General features: G+C 39.2%; 1 protein-coding gene across 1 annotated transcript in view; it reads left to right on the forward strand.

The window, feature by feature from the left end:
* ENOX1 (ecto-NOX disulfide-thiol exchanger 1) overlaps nt 1-16237 on the forward strand; it is a 364764-nt gene that overhangs the window by 241840 nt on the left and 106687 nt on the right. The gene's annotated exons all lie outside the window — the stretch shown is intronic.

Below are 16237 nucleotides of genomic sequence, written 5' to 3' on the forward strand. Positions count from 1 at the left end.
AGCTTACTATGCTGATATTTACCGACAGAAAAACTTTTCAAATCACCTTCCCAGCCAGATGTTCATAAACAAGGGTATGACAGTTGGTCCATAAATCAAGTCAAGCATTTAATCATTGTTCTCTTAGGTGGCTCTTGTGTTTAAGCCTGTTTAGCTAAACACATACATTTACTTAAGATGAACTGTAAAAATAACATCTGGAAATCCTTTTCTCTGAAAGAAAATGCCAAAGGGTCTTACACAAGGATCAAGCACATTTTATAAACTGTGGCTGGGTTTTTGGAATTCAAGCTGAATAAATGTGCTGTCAGCTTTTGAGGGGATCAAGGGCCAGTATTATTTAAATGTCCTTTTTACTTGCATGGCGCTCTGCAGGGAATGTGCTCTCACCAGCGCGTTCTTACATTTCTCATTCTATAATGAGTCTCTGTTTTCATCCTTGCCACCTGGGACCCTGGCACCGTCCTGCTAGTAGCAGTAGAGTCACACTGATGGAACTGGATACAAAGTGCAGTCCAAAATATTTGTTTTAGAATATTCTACTCTGCAGTAGACTGCCTTCAAAGTGGAATGTCAAAGAAGCAGTTGCTGGGTGTTTTACGTTTTTATCTTTGCTTATAACAGTCATCTCTCTTTTATCCCTCTTTTTCCTTTTCAAGATATGTAAGATTATGAGATTCTTTCTCCACTGAAGAGGCTCCTCCCCCACCCCCATTTTCTCAGAAAATCATGATAATAAGCTGTGGTTTGCTCACCTTCTGAATCAGTATTTAGCTTTACTGAGTATCAGTTTGGTCACTTTGCTTTTTCATATTCAGTTCACAACATGAAGGAGAATTCTGCTGAAATTTAACAAGCCCTAGGGAAAAAGATTCAGACAAGTGCAGTCAGATTTATAAAGTGGCAGATAAAGTGGGAAAGGCTTTGCATTATTTCTGCCACATTGGGGTTTTTTTTGATGGATGGGCTATATCTCATCTGTGACTCAGAATGATGTCGATTCATGTTTTGAGGGGTACCAAGACCATGGCTGTTCATGATAACACAAAACCTGTAAGCTGAAAATGCTGGAAAAGGTGAGTGCAAAACTAATACACATGAATTTCTGGTCTAGGACCATAGTTACTTTGTGATTTAGTTCTCAAGAACACAACCTGTTTCGTAATGTGAGACTGGCATTTAGTCTGAGAAATCTGATTGTTTTGAGAATTCTATAAGACAGCATGGGGCTGTTTTAATGCTTAACTGACAACAAAGCATAAAGATGCTGTCTGTAATTCTACCTGAAGAAATATACTTTCCTGTGAAGCTTGGATACATACATTCTTGATTTAAATATCTGGACCTACAGTAAGTTGTGTGAAACATAAATCTTCACAATGCTTGAACTCACAGACTAAAGGAGCCAGTTGGAAAATTCCAAACAGCAAATTTATTGGTTGAGGTTTAAGTATGTGTGCTAGACTTAGAAAGGACTTTTCCAAACCTGGTCCTTCTGTCACATTTCAGCAGGGCAAAGAAGCTATAAAGCTGCCTAAAAGTGAAAATTAACTGGCATGGCAAAGGTGGTTGAGAGCCAGTATTCCATCCCTGGAGACATTCATGGCCAGGCTGGATGTGGTTCTGGGCAACCTGACCTAGTTGAAGATGTCCCTGCTCATTGGAAACGGGTTGTATTAGATGATCCCTTCCAACCCAAGCTATTCTATGATTATGCAGAGCAGGGCAGCAGAGCATGTGGGCCATTCACAGCCTTCGTTAAGTACACCAGTACCACAAAACTCAAAGCTGTCGTGAGGCCAGTTCAGCACAAATCAAAGGACAAAGCAGTCACTGGTGGTCCCCGGTGCTAAAGGCCTTTTCTCTAAGCTCCCCTGCATACAGCTGTAGAACATTTGAGAACATGGCCCTCACAGCTGAACAAGTTCAGATGGTGTTACAAAAAAAAACTCACAAAAAAGACCCAAATCAGCTGACTCCAGTGAATCAACATTTTAAGCTATCTGCCTCATGCCAGCCAAGCTGATGGCACCATCAGTCACAATCCCATCCCTCCCACCAGCAGCCCCTCAAATGCTCTTTCCTATGCTTGTTGTAGAGCAACATGGTTTGCTGACTGCTTCTGATGGAGAGAAGGGCAAGGGAGGGTAGATGATGTGATCAGCTCTGCCCAGCTCTCTCTTTGGTCCTGGGGTACCTGCAGAAAGCTGCCTGAACCTGCTTTCACCCATCTGGTCCTCACTTACTGCTTGAAAAGCTTTTTTATTGCCTCCCTGGTGAAACTGATTTTGGGTGGTGAGCTAGCAGCTGGTTTAGAGTGCACTAGATACATCATGGTAATGATGTATTCTATTGCAGATTATAGTTTGAAAAGTTTGGTTCCCTTCAAAACTCTTGTGGAATAGAGATGTTTCAAATGAAATATCCAGCAAATGAAAAATGCTGAAATGTCAGAACTTTGCAAATCTCTCCTAGGATCAGCATAAAAGACACCTTTCCCCATAAACGAGGAGAGAGACAACAATAGCAAAACTTGGGAAAAATCTGCTTGCTGGCTCTGTTGCTCTCTATGTTCAGTTGTTGGAAAAAATCACAGGCAGAGCATGTGGGGTAAGACCCAATTAGCTGCTCCAGACCTGACAAGCTTTAGGAGAATCAAGCTGCTCAGACAATGTTCTGATTTAACCACTCTGATACTCTGATCTCTGCGAGTGTCACAAGGTTAGATTCGTCCTCGTTGGCGAAGCTGGAAACTTTGCAGGCTGAAAGCAAAAAGAGGACAGAAGTAGAAAGCAACTTTGGATTTCAAGTTATAAAAAACTGAACAAGTCATTTCAAATATTGATAATAGCTGGAATCTTTCTGCTTTAACTCTTTCCTGGTTGCCAAGCGGAGGTGCAAACATAATCCAGCACATTCATGGAAGATGTAATCCTTTGTGATTTCAGCTATTAAGGCCAAAAATAGACCTATTTTTCAGAGTGTTAGTGAATATTCTTTTATTGAAAGGCATAATTTGCCTGAATTGTCAGGTAGAATTTAAAGAAAATGGGAAATATCACTGCTACAATGTGAAGGCTTTTCACCTCTGAAACATTACATCCTCCTTCCAAAGTCTGGAGGGACTAAACTACCAAGGCAGAACGCTGAATTTTTCAACGTAAAAGAACACATACTTTTCTCTGGCTGTGTTTGTCCATCAGTTGAATTGCTACGACTAAAATTTTCCCGAGTATTCCAGCCTCAGGCAGATATTTGACATGTAAAATTTCAGTCCAAACTGTTCATGATTGGCAAAGCTAAAAGCAACTGACAAACAGCATGTTGTAATAGGAAGTGTCAGATGATTTTAATAATAGATGACCTTAGCAGCCCTGCCTCCTGTTTTATCATTTTGAACAATTTTGTTGTCTAAGTCTGTAGTGTATTTGTGTGTGTGGTACTGTCTGCATTTCTTTATTTATATTTTAATACTGATTAGGTCTTCCTTCAGTTAAGTTTTACATAACATGGAGTATCATGGGAGAAATTGCTTGTTGCAATTAAGAAGTGTTTCCACATACCTGTTCTTCATTTGCAACCTCCTTATTTATTTCACTAAATGCTTTCCAGTTTTGTATCACGGATCAGAGTCCACAGAACCTGTCCACCTACCCCCTCTGTAAAATTCATGAGCTTTATAATGCTCCTACAAAACTGCCTCTCCTCCCCAGTGAGTAATCTGAGGCTTTTTCAGCAGTGATTCCTATGTGCTACTTTATGTTTCTGGTGATACTCATTGTCCTATTTTTGCTGTGCTTTTATATTCCTTGGGGAGGATGGGGTGACTAATTCGGAACATGGTATACCAGGTGAGAATCTGGCTTTTCTAAGAGGCTTACGATATTTTTTCCCATACTTTTTCCTCTTGTCTCTTACCTAGGCTAATCTTTAATTGGCTTCACTGGCCCCTTCAATGCAGTGCCATCTGCCAGATCTTTACTGCATGAGCCATTCAACCGATCTTCTGAAAAGAGCCTCAACTGGGATTTGTTCTAGCCCATAAACTTTACAAAGAAACACATTTTCCCTGAAAAATCTATACAGAATCAATATAATTTGAAACAAAATCTGTCTGACATTTAATTTGAAAAAAAAACCCTTCTTGAAATAATGAATCTCTCTTCTGTTCATAGTATTTATAAACCTGCATCTTGCTTAAAGAATTGTCAAAGAGAGTCACAGGTAGAGTGTTCTGATAATAAATTGTAAATACCAAAAAGGCTAATTTCTTTTCTGAATGATGGGGTTGGTTCTGTGTGTGTGTGTGTGAAATTGCTATGCCTGTAGTTCGCTGCTCTGAAATATTAGCAGGTGAACCTTTGATGAAGGCTGCCAGAAATTACAGATTAAATTTTCAAGCTGCAAGAATTTTAAGTTACAAGTTACACAACCACTAATATGATCTAAATTAAAACGTGTTATGCACAAGAGATACAAAGCCTGGATTCTTCCTTAATTGGGATACAAGGTGAACTAATTCTGTGCACACAGTATCACATTCTGCTTCCTGAAGTATGCTGCTCACTTATAAAGACTCCTGATTTCTTTTCAAACAAAATCTTTTCCCTGTTAAACTGGATAATGAAATATGACATTGTCAGGATGTCATCAAGATTGCTGCTTTTTAAGGAAAGATATAATCCTTATTTTTTTCCCCATGCTGACAGACAGCCAAGAGCAATGCCTATATTTTAAACTATTTTAGAGGTACAGATATACAGGTGTTCTTGGAGAGATTCCTTTTTCCTCCTGAAAGTATTTATCATCTTTTAGTCCCTTTTTTGGTAAAGAACATGATAAGAGGTTTGTGTTTGTTACGAAATAAAAGCTATATCATAATGAACTCCTTGACAAGACTCAAGAGCTTTATACAAACATTCTAAGATTATTTTCTTTTCTGTTTGATTTGGAATTTTCTTTTTTACCCATCTTATTTTCACTTCTTTTCTTGAAGACTTTAGGTAGTGCTGTGATTGGGCCAGCTAATGGCTGTCCAGAGAGCCCCAGCTGTTTGATATTTGGCACTGTGTTCTCCACATGCTCTGTGTTAGTTTATTATTAGTTGACACATGCATTTCCCCTTGCTGTAAGAGACAGGAGAGATGTAAGGAGTCCCTGGGGGCCACAAGCATTAACCTACTTCTGTGCACAGGTCCCAGAGTAACTTAAAAGAACCTCAGGAATATTTAACCCATCCCAGCTGGCTATCTCTGGGCTATTTGCCAAATCAAGGTTTATTAGTCCTCACCGTTCCATTGATAATGGCTTGAGTACTGAGGCCCCGGGGAGGGAGGCCTGCAAAGCAGCTGGCTACTCTGGCATCTCTAGATGCTGCTGACCTTCCTTGTACTAGAGATAAGCCCAGATGGCAAAGAGAAGGGTTTTCTGCTCTGTGGGAGATGCAAAAGAAATGGAAATGAACTGAAAAAGCTAGTCATAATGTTATAATTATTGTACTTATGCTGGAAAACTTTACATTTGTGACCCAGATGTGAAAGGATGCAGAAGTGTCTGTTGAAAGTCTGAAATAACAGCTTTCAGACATATGGATGACCGTTACTTACCTTAGTGTGACAAACACTCTCCTAACACTTTTTTAATGTAAATCCTCTTCTAAATTGGTCAATGGAATAATTACTGTTCTCATATAGTGTGTTGAAGAAGGGGAATTGTTTTATTATGAAGTTAGGGGTATTCCATTTGGGATTTATCTGCCAGCCATGAAGAGCACTCCAGTTAGTACCATTGCTGGCCATTTGCCCATTATGTATGTCTTTCTAAAATAGGCACTTCAGAGAGCTGGGAGGGCCCTTGTGCTTATATCATCAGGATTTGAAAACAATCAGTCGGATTTGTAGATGCAAGGGGAAGCTGAAACGTTATCTTGAATTGCAGCCAATGCATCAGGAAATTTTCAAATGCTGTGAAATCTGAGAAGGGGGTGATATGGTTTAGTGTGAGGTGTCCCTGCCCATGGCAGGGGGGTTGGAACTAAATGATCTTATGGTCCTTTCCAACCCTAACTATTCTATGGTTCTATGGTCAAAGGAAGCCTTAACCTAATGAAAAGATGTTTCTGAAACTATCATTATAAATACTATTACCTCAAGCACAATATTACATTCATGAACTTGCCAGCTGCAGATGAAGACAATGCTAACATGTGGAAGCTTATAGCTTATATTTATTGATTCTTTTCTATTTATTTGTTTGTATTTGAGAACACGGATCAAATCACAGGTGCAACAATGGAAAAAGAAATGGTTGCCTCAGTACTTTGGCTCAATTCCATGGTCTTTTTTGCCATTTTTCCTCTTATGAATAATGGAAGAATCGTGCTTTGGATGGTACTTTCCATTCTCTTAGTTTTTCTGACTTTCATCCCATACTACTTTATGTAAAATGCTTACATATGCTGTGTCTGGTTTTACATCTTTTGTCATCTATGTCTGTGCACAAACTCTCTCATTGCCACAGCGCACTCTTCTTCCGCACATGATTACCCAAACTTCAGACCATATCTGGCTGAGACTCCTGTGAACTCACAAACCTTTCTGGTTTGAATGGAGAGATGCTGCTCATGTCCTCAGCCTGCCATTAGCTAAGATACCTGCTTTTGTAAAGCAGCTTAGTGGTTTCTCATGGTCCTAAAGAGCTCTAGTAACTAACTCATTGTATTTGCAATGAGAGCTAAGTACACAGGAATGCTTTAGGTTTGCTGAGGTGCTAGGTGGCTTTAAAAGCCAAAATCTAACAAAACAGCTTTGCCGTAGTGCATTGGAGTTTAATTAAGACAGCTATTTTTATGGATGCTCAGGAGCACTACTTGTTGCTATTAACTCTGGTCCCTTTTCGGATCATGTTTGATGTGGCATAGTATTTCTCAAGATAGGATTCTTAGTTAATTCTTAACCAATCAACAGTTTATTAATTCACCAAGTACCACTATATTACTTACTCAGCAGTTAGTTCATCAAATTCAAATCCAACAGGTGTTCTGACCATGCACAGAGTATTCAAATAGTGTCCTACAGGTTACTGCCATAGACTGTGGAGGTCACACAGTTCTAGTAGAGGATAATGCAAAATAGCAAGATTTCTTACTACATTAATTTATAGGCAGCAAATCTTTACTACATCTAGTATACTTACCCTGCTTCCAGTATTCTGTGAGGTAAATATAAAATAGTGTTACGAATTTGGACCGTGCTACTTAAATGGTTTTACATGAAAGAAACTAGGAAAATAGTACAAGGAAGTATTATTTAACATTATAGTTTAGGTCTGTCTTATGCCTGTTTGCTCAGACTGTTAAAAAAGAAGCACGCACATAGAACAACTGGGTTAAGAGTCTGAAATATCGTCACTCAAAATTTTCCAGCTGATTTCACAGGACAACTTTCTGTCATCTCCAGTAATGACACCAAGAGAAATACATCCCATGCAATAAAGCTCATTGGTTTTTGCATCCAAAAATAAACCTGAAGGAGGCAGAGAACTCCCCCTGGCTTAGGAAGCCCCTGAGCTGCAAAGTGTTTGAGACTGGGAGATCATTATATAGGGATTTCACTTCAGGATCATCCTGATACTAAACAAAATTTGCAGTTAGAGGCAGAATTCTGGGCTAGAGGGCTGGGAGGATCTTTCAGTATAGCAAAGCCTTGTTTTTCTTATGTTTCTGCAAGAACTTGCCCATGCAGGTGATATGACTTTCTGGACTGTACAGCTTCTTTCCAGTTCTGGCAAGGCTGTTATTACTCCTGTGACCTTGGCAAGGCAAGGAGTGTGTTTATATGCATTCCACAGATTGACGGATCCACAGAGTAACTCTGGCTTAATAGCCAGAACCTCTTTCACAATGCATGAGAAAAACGAGTCCCTTTTGTTTTCATTTGGGAAATGTTTGAGGGAATATCTGAAATTCATTCCCTTCTCCCACCACCCCCCCATTTTCTCTGAGGTCACATTAATATCCAGAAGATGGTATTTTACCATCTTTTACACATTGAGGCTTTTTATGTTTCATCTACGACAAGGGTTATATTTCAGTATTAGCGTAGCTTGCAAATTGAATTTTTTCCTATTTCTCCAGCTTCTTTCCTGGATTCATTTCCATCTTAAGAGCTAATATCCTCCAATAACCTTTATTTTATTTTTTCTGCCTGTTCAAATGCCTCTCAAATTTCTGGAATACAGCACTTCTGTAGATAGCAGGCACATAAAAATGTATTAACAGCTCCTAGGTCATATGACCAAGTTTTATTTATTTCTTTTGTCATCTTCTAGAGCTTTGAGGTGAAAGGTGATCTTGTTTTTAAGGAGCATAACAAAGTCTTTCTTACTTTAGGAAGAGGTTCATTAAGCAACACTGAACAGCTTCCAATGGAGGGAGCTTAAAGAGACTACTTCATTTGGCTAAGGTTAGTCTTACTAAGCAACCCACCATGATGAGTCCAAAACGGGGAATCAAATGAAGAAGTGCAAAACTGGAGACAGTTGTCCCAATTAGTGTGTAGAAAGGCTTTTGAAAGTCAGGAAATAACAGCTGTGCACATTTTACACTGTATAAGCAATGTATTACGTTGCATCTTGCATGTTGTTCAGTCCCATATTGTTAAAAACCAGCTTTGCAGCTATTAACTGAGGATCAGGTGGCAGTGTGCGGAATGTGCGGTCTCGTTATTTTCTTCACAATGAACTTGTGACTGACCCCATAGGAAGAAGTGATTTATTCATGAGGAGATGGAAGAAGACCATTATTCCCGTTGCAGGGCGTGGTTCTTAAGTAACAGGGACTTTGGGAAGATCAGGACTCTGGACATCATGAGGTGCTATAAACTCATGAAACCTTCAAAATCCAGGCAGTGGTCAAAACAGCCTGTGGACAAAGCATGGACCTGTGACACAGAAGTTCCCAGCAATAATGTTGTCTGTTCAGCTTTCCTTCTCCTTCATCTCCTTCCCTGCATTTCTCTTGATTTTTCTCTTTACCTTTTTCCTTCTTTCCCATTTTTCTGCTCTTTTCCCCTGTCAGTTTTCACCTCCACAAGTTTTTGCCACAATGGCAATGGGGTTTTACACATGGAAGAGCAGCTGATTGTGGATGGAGACTAAGATTAGTCAATTTTTTCTGACTTAGCTTCTTACACATGCAGCTGTCAGATGTGAAAAACTGACAAACCATCATCGGACTCCCTCAACATCAAGTCCTGAGTTTTCAAGCTTGCCTGGCAGGTACTTCTTTGCAGAGCTGTTCTAAGGGGAAACTAAATAGATATACCATGGGCAGGTAGTGTCTGAGAGCCCTTTGAGGTCAAAATGGCACTGATGGCTATCCATAAGCAGAAAGACTAATAGAAATAACATTAAAGTGACATTGTAGATTCTTTACACAACAACATTGAAGCTGCATCTTGGGAGGAGAGTGGCATCTACTGTGGTAACAGTTTGTATTATTATTATTTGCTATTCTCTCCTATTATTTGCATTGCATTAGAAGCTCTAAACAAGATTGAGGTCCTGTTGTGCCAAGCAGTGCAGCAATAAAAAATGAACCAAGAGTGATTCACCCCATGATTTGCTTGTAAAAAGAGAAAGTGGTTTTCTTTAATTTAGTCTTTGTCATTTATATTGCTCTAAATAAAGTGTTGCGTGATTTTGTGAGCAAGGATCAAGAGGAGGCCAGATTTGCTTTTAGTGCTTTCAGCTACAGCATAGCCAGCCCTGAGGAACAGCATCTAAGGTTTTGGGACTGTGTGCTGTGAACTATGTGCAGACACAGATCTTTCTTTAAAAAGGCAAACGTACAATAATACAGCCCTAAAGCTTTGTTAGTGATACAGGTCTCAAAGAGGTAATTTTCAAGTGGCAAGTGTTTTGATTATGCTACAAGAGCTTTGTTTATGAAGTGGGTCTGGCAGACACTGTAGTGCTCATATAAATTATGACTCAGTTTATTATTAATTTAAACATTCATTGAGATTCCCCTTCACCTCCCGTTTTTGTTAAAATTTACTTAGAGACTTGTTTTTTGTTACAGTCCAGGCTCTATTTCACAGAATATAGCTTTTGCTGAATGGTATTAAGATGGATCCCTGGCCAAATGAGAAAGCTGGTGATGAAGGAGGTGATTTTTCTGCCCCTCCTTCATTCACTCCCTTCCACTCCTCCAAATATAAAGACGTATGCAGGCACACAGACACACACACACACACATGCACGTTGATGCTGCGTGTCTTACTCCTGTTGTGCAGGAGTCCTGTGCCCACACGTAGCATCATCAGTTGGGTTTGTACAGTGCTTATTTAAAGGCATCTGCCAATGTCTTTAATATTTAGTTCTCAAAAAATTCAGGGCCGGATGAGCACTTTACAAAGACATCTCTGCCCTTGCAGTTGCCTTCTCAGGATTTTAAAAGGGGCCTCGATCAGAGGTTCTGTAACCATATTCCTTTGTAGCAGCTCTGCAGAGACAAAGATCACATGCCAAACAGACGGTGAAATAAAAAAGCAGAAATAAAATCTGTAGTCATGCGGATAAGGTGAATAAGGAACAGCTTTCACAATTTCTCAGGATGAAGGAACTAGAAGATATGCTTGGAACTGCCAAATACCTTGTTTTGCCAAAGCAAAGGAAGCATGTTTCCCCACTCTGTTACTACCCTGATACCAGCACACTGTGAAAGCCAGAGATATAAACAGGTTCTAATAGGTTCAAAATATAAATAGGTGCACAGTAGGATTTAGTGAAAAAGTATAAATCAAGTCATGTGGAATAGGTACCTGCTAGAAAGGATCATTCATCTATGATCTCTACCACGGGCAATATCTAATCACTCAATGTATACAAGCTAAAAATAGTTTGGTCTTTACCTGCCCATTTATTAACCTGATGCCCTGGGAATCACTGGTCACTATCACATGGTCCTTGCTTTGAGGCAGGATGACAGTGGTTATGCTGGTCAAATGGAAGAGCTGTCAGACTTCCCACCTGTCTTTTTTTATATTGGAATGTGTCTGGAGGTTTACCATATAATCCAGCATCTATTTTAGAAACAGAGAAGTCTAGAAGTTTAATGACTTCTCAATGTCCATTTCAAACTGGACAAGGAGATGTACTGGAAGATGCTGGTGGCTGCCACACTGCTCTGTTCCAAGGTCTGGCTTTTTGAGGTTGGTAACAGTGCTCTACATCAGGGCTCCTGCTCTGGATCAGCACCAAATTAAATTGGCACATCTCCTTGAACATCAGTGATTCGGTGCCCTACTGCCACTCCCATTCTTGTCTTTTATTTTTTTCCAGTGAGGAAGGCTTGTTACATTGAGAAAAGCCCTTTAATACTGACTAAATGAGTAATTTCCACCAAAAGCTTCCTGAAGCCCAGGAGATGGTAAGACTTGAATGACCAGGGAAACCAGTGATCCTGCTTTGATCTGTAGCTTGCAGCTTAATATTCGTTCTTAACTGCTGATACAGAAAAAAGGAGACCAACATGAGCATAAACACACTGGCAGACCATAGCATTTTGAGGGAGAATTTCAGATAAGGATGCAATGTGTTTTTAGAACAAAACCCTTTTCCATATTCTAATAAGGAACTTCCTTAATTTCAGAGAAAAAAAACAACTAAACACTAGTTACTCTTTCTCTGCTACTGCGAAGTAATACGTATACACGTATGTATTTATGTGTATACATGTATTTGTTTTAAGGGAGTCAGTACATTAGATTTGCCCTTTTTCAGGAAAGTTTGAATCTCAACTTTTAGAAATCAATTCTATCTTAAGTCTCAAAGTACTCAGCAATGGTATTTCAGAAGTACATAATCACATCTCTAGTCTCAAGAAGCTTTTCTTTATTCCTCCACAGAAAACAAAGTTTAACAAACATCTTACTACATTTATTACTGTCTCTGTCCTAAACCTTGCAGTGCACATTGGTAGGCAGCTCCATTCCTGGAACCAGATCTTGTTTTATCTTGCAACTTTACCAAAAACTAGGCTTTTTTTCTTAGGTGTAAAATTATGACTCAGCAGAAGGATTGGACTAGGCGACCTTTGAAGGTCGCTTCCAACCCAAACTATTCCATAATTCTGTGGCAACCCCTTCCTTTTTTTTTTTTTGTTCTTGTTTTTGTTTTTTGGGTTTGGTTTTTTTTTTTTGTTAGCTGTTTTGCACTCAGACCATTGTTCTCTGCACTCACAATCTCTCTTTGTGTTCAGCCAGCAGGTCTGAGCCACATGGCTGACAATGTCCATGGTGGAAATCTTCCATATGTGTGAGCAGGGGCACACAAACAAATCTCTGTTTGCACACATGGGTGTTCTTATGCATCCAACAGAAACACAATTTGGCAGCTGTCATAAAACACCACAGGAACAATTGGCAGTTACAGGCAAAACAAATGACATATCCAAAGTCTGAGACTTATAGAAGGGATGATACTCTTTAAAAATAATATTGAGCAGATATATAACTTGTGGTAAGGGCTGGTGGAAATGTGGTATTAAATTAATATTGGTGGTGGAGTGCAGTCCCCCAAAGCAGTGTTGGCAGAAGTATGCATCCACTTTGAGCAGAGCAATAACATGACAAAACCAGAAGGTGAATCAAACATCTGCTGTTGCCAAAGAAGGAAAGAAGGATGCTTCTCAAAAATTGTGTGGCTCTCTTTATAGATGACAAAGTTATTCCTGCACCCCCAAAATAGAGACTAATAAAACCAACTGTTTTATACTATATATTGTGTTAGAATATAGTTATCCTTAAAAGGATTTTATTGTTCTATTTTTCCGGACTCAAAGATTTAACGTGAAATGTATTGTTCTTATATTCTACTTGAAAGAAAAAGGAGCTTTAAAAACTACTCCAAGCATTTAAGAAGATTTTTCTTCTTGCCTCTCTGACTGCCAATTCCAGATATTTGTTCTTCAGAGGTTTTCATTGTTCTCCACCATGCCAATTTCTACTTATATGAAAGAAGAATTAACTAGTTTTGACAAATTTAGGCAGAACATGGATTTGAAATGTTGATGTTCAGTGCTTTGGCTTTCTTGTATACATGTGTGAATATTTAAGGCTTATGTGCAGTATCCACAGGGACTTTAACTTGAACAACATGTGCTTTTCAGTTCTTAAAGTTCTTTGTCATCTCTGATTACTTTCTATTTTAATGATTTCATTTAGTAATTATTTATTGACATTTTCAAATGCAAACTTTCTCTCTTCTGCCAAGTTGGTTTTCATAATTCCAAGAGATCATAAACCCTTACCTAGCTGCAGAAATATATGAATAGATCCCTTCAAAAATAATGCTATGATCACTGAAAACATAAAATATTACTGCTTAACTCAGCAGATGTGTACTATATAAATTTAATATATCTCTGTGTTTAGTGTAGCATATTCATGTTTACTATCTATTAATAATCATATGAACAAATGGATCTGTTAAAAAAACATGTGTGGGATGGGTTGATTCCCATTTTTTGTAATCCTCATAACTCAATCAGTGTCTTTGATTCTGAAGACAAATGAATTTACCAGCAAGTTCAACAGAAGTTGTCTCCAGCTCTAACTCTGGTGTCCTGGTCCTGCTCCAAACAGGATGTGGAGCAGATTGCAGTGGTGGTACTGATGGATGATTATCCTCTGTCCCTAGACAATAATTATGTATTTAACTTCTATTATTGCACCACTGGGTAGCTTTAATACAGTTAAACTTGGGACTTTTCTGGCTCCTATCACAGATGTGGCAAATTTATTGACTTTCCATTACAGTGACTTTATCAGTTCCCTTTTCTCTGCAGCTCGAAGTCCAGAACAGTATTTCTTTTGGACATCATATCTGTAGGCTCTCTTCTTGGTTTGTCAGCAACATGCAGGTGGTATGCATCAGCTTCTCTGTAGATGCAAGCACCACCAATCTCTTCAGGGATCTGAACAAGATCTTCACTGTTCAGAAATGCAGCTGAATTTTTTATCATTGCAATGCATAGTAATAGTTTCTAGTACTCAGAGAATAATTTTCGTTTCCAGGATGTTTTACAAATAGTACCTGTGAATCCTCCCAGTGCTCATGTGATGCAAGAAAGCATTTGATTCTCAGATTAACACACTGGGAAACTGAAGCAACTTAATCAAGAGAATAGAGAAAGTAAACCTGTCCTGTTTAAAAGTTGTTGATATCTTCAGTAGTCTTATTACTGACATTAGCAGATCAATTAGCAGGGTTTGGATTAGTGCCTGCAAGATATGGAATTAGAGTCCAGGAATTATTGACTGAGTCCTCTTCAATATACCTAAACAGAGTCACCTTTTGAAGGCATGGAGTCCTGGCACGCCTAGAATAATATTTCATGAGTGTTGACCCTCAGCACTCTACTCGTGCTCTTGTGGATTGATTCCAGTTGTAAAACAAAATAATGGCAAGGTCATGTTCTTAACACAAGCAAAGTTACTTATAAAGTCACGTTTCTTTGGATGTGCCAGCAATAACTGGCAAATAATTTTCTTCCCCTTAAGCCACAAACCTACTTTGATTGGCATACAACCTTGTATTGGCTCTCCCTCCTACCTCCTTTCAAGGCCATGTTCTTGGTGCTTGTGGGCATGATTTCATTGTTGCTGTCACCCTTAGATTAGTTGTTCTCTCCATCTACACCATTGCCAAATGAATATTCAGAAAACTGTAGCTTATTTGAACCTTCTATCTTTGTTTTGGGTGAGAGCCCGTGTCTGTGATTTAGGCAGAGTTTCATGTTCCAGTTAGCTGCTCTTGTAGAGAAATTAAAATGTATCTAGTGATTGTTTTAAAGAGAACAGCAGCAGTTCTATACAACTTGCAGCAGTCACCAGATCACCATGTTCATCCTTGGCTGTCACATGGGCCTGAAAGAGACTTGACTTTCTGTCCATTTTTCTGTAGATTTCTACTTGTTCCATCCTTGCCCCAGAACACTGTGTGTCTATTATGGATATTGGATTTAATAGGAAATTTCATATCTTGCTAGGACTGTAGCTGATCCTACATTTCACCAAAGGGAGGAACAAGATGCTTCCCTTGGCATCTCTCTAGTGCCAGTTTTCCCTGATCCTAGGAGAGGACTGGGATGACTCGGTATGTTGAGTTCTACTGTGGTGCTGCGGGGCTCTGTGGGCTGCATTAGCAGCTAGTAGGAATAATGGACTCCCACCCACAGCAGGAGAGTGTTGCACAGAATGGCCCACTGTGACTGTGAGAAGTCTGACTTTTAAAAATGAGATCAAGCAAATAAGCATAGCCTAAAGACTTCCTCAAGTTGTATGTTGCCCTTTCACCTCTGACTTTATCTTCCAGCTTTTGCTGACCATGAATATTTAATATGGCCACCACTGCACCTTGTGGAATAAATGACAGTCTCTGAGTTTCAAAGCTTAATCTGAAAAGCAATGCATATACATCAATACTGGAAAAAAAATCATCACACCCAGAGCAAATCCTTTTTCATAAGCCCACTTATTAAAAAAAGTAATGTAATATCATGAGTTTTCATTAATATTAGCCTTCAATAAGCCTAAAGCAAATCCTTGCTTGCTGTACGCTTGCTACGCTTGTTGTACAGAACTGCCTGAAAGTGATGAAGGTTCAGTCAGTGTGTGGAGAGCAGGGAGTGTGTGGCTGAGATAGATACAAACTCTATTTGAGTAGAGGTTCTCAATCCTCTGTTGTCTTTCCTGGAAAAGATGATTATGGATGTTTTACAGGAATAATAATGATAATTTTCAGCCCCCACAGAGTGCTTTGCACCTGCAAAGTTCTATAAAAATGTGAGCTGGTCCTTGCCAGTAAGTGACTATTATTGCACCTATTTTGCGGATGCAGAAGGGAGGAAAGGTCAGTGGGCTGACCCAGGGTCACATAGGTTCTCAGCAGCAGATTTAGAACAAAGGAACAGGCCTCTCTGCTCACATTGATCATGCTGCCATGCAGCAAATATAACTCAAATTTAATATATATATATTTAATCCTAGAAAAGAAGTTTTTTCCTCTTTGCTTCTTCAAAATAAACATGCTCCCAAGCTACCAAACCCCACGTTTACATGTATCATTAAATGCTTTCCAGTTGCTAGCCAGAAAATTCAGCAGAAAACCTGTAGAACACCAAAGTAACTCTTCTTTTAAATAATTGATGATGCCAAATAGCAGCAGTGTTATG

The sequence above is a fragment of the Melopsittacus undulatus genome, chromosome 2 (genome assembly GCF_012275295.1).
Source record: "Melopsittacus undulatus isolate bMelUnd1 chromosome 2, bMelUnd1.mat.Z, whole genome shotgun sequence".
NCBI classification, from domain to species: Eukaryota; Metazoa; Chordata; class Aves; order Psittaciformes; family Psittaculidae; genus Melopsittacus; species Melopsittacus undulatus.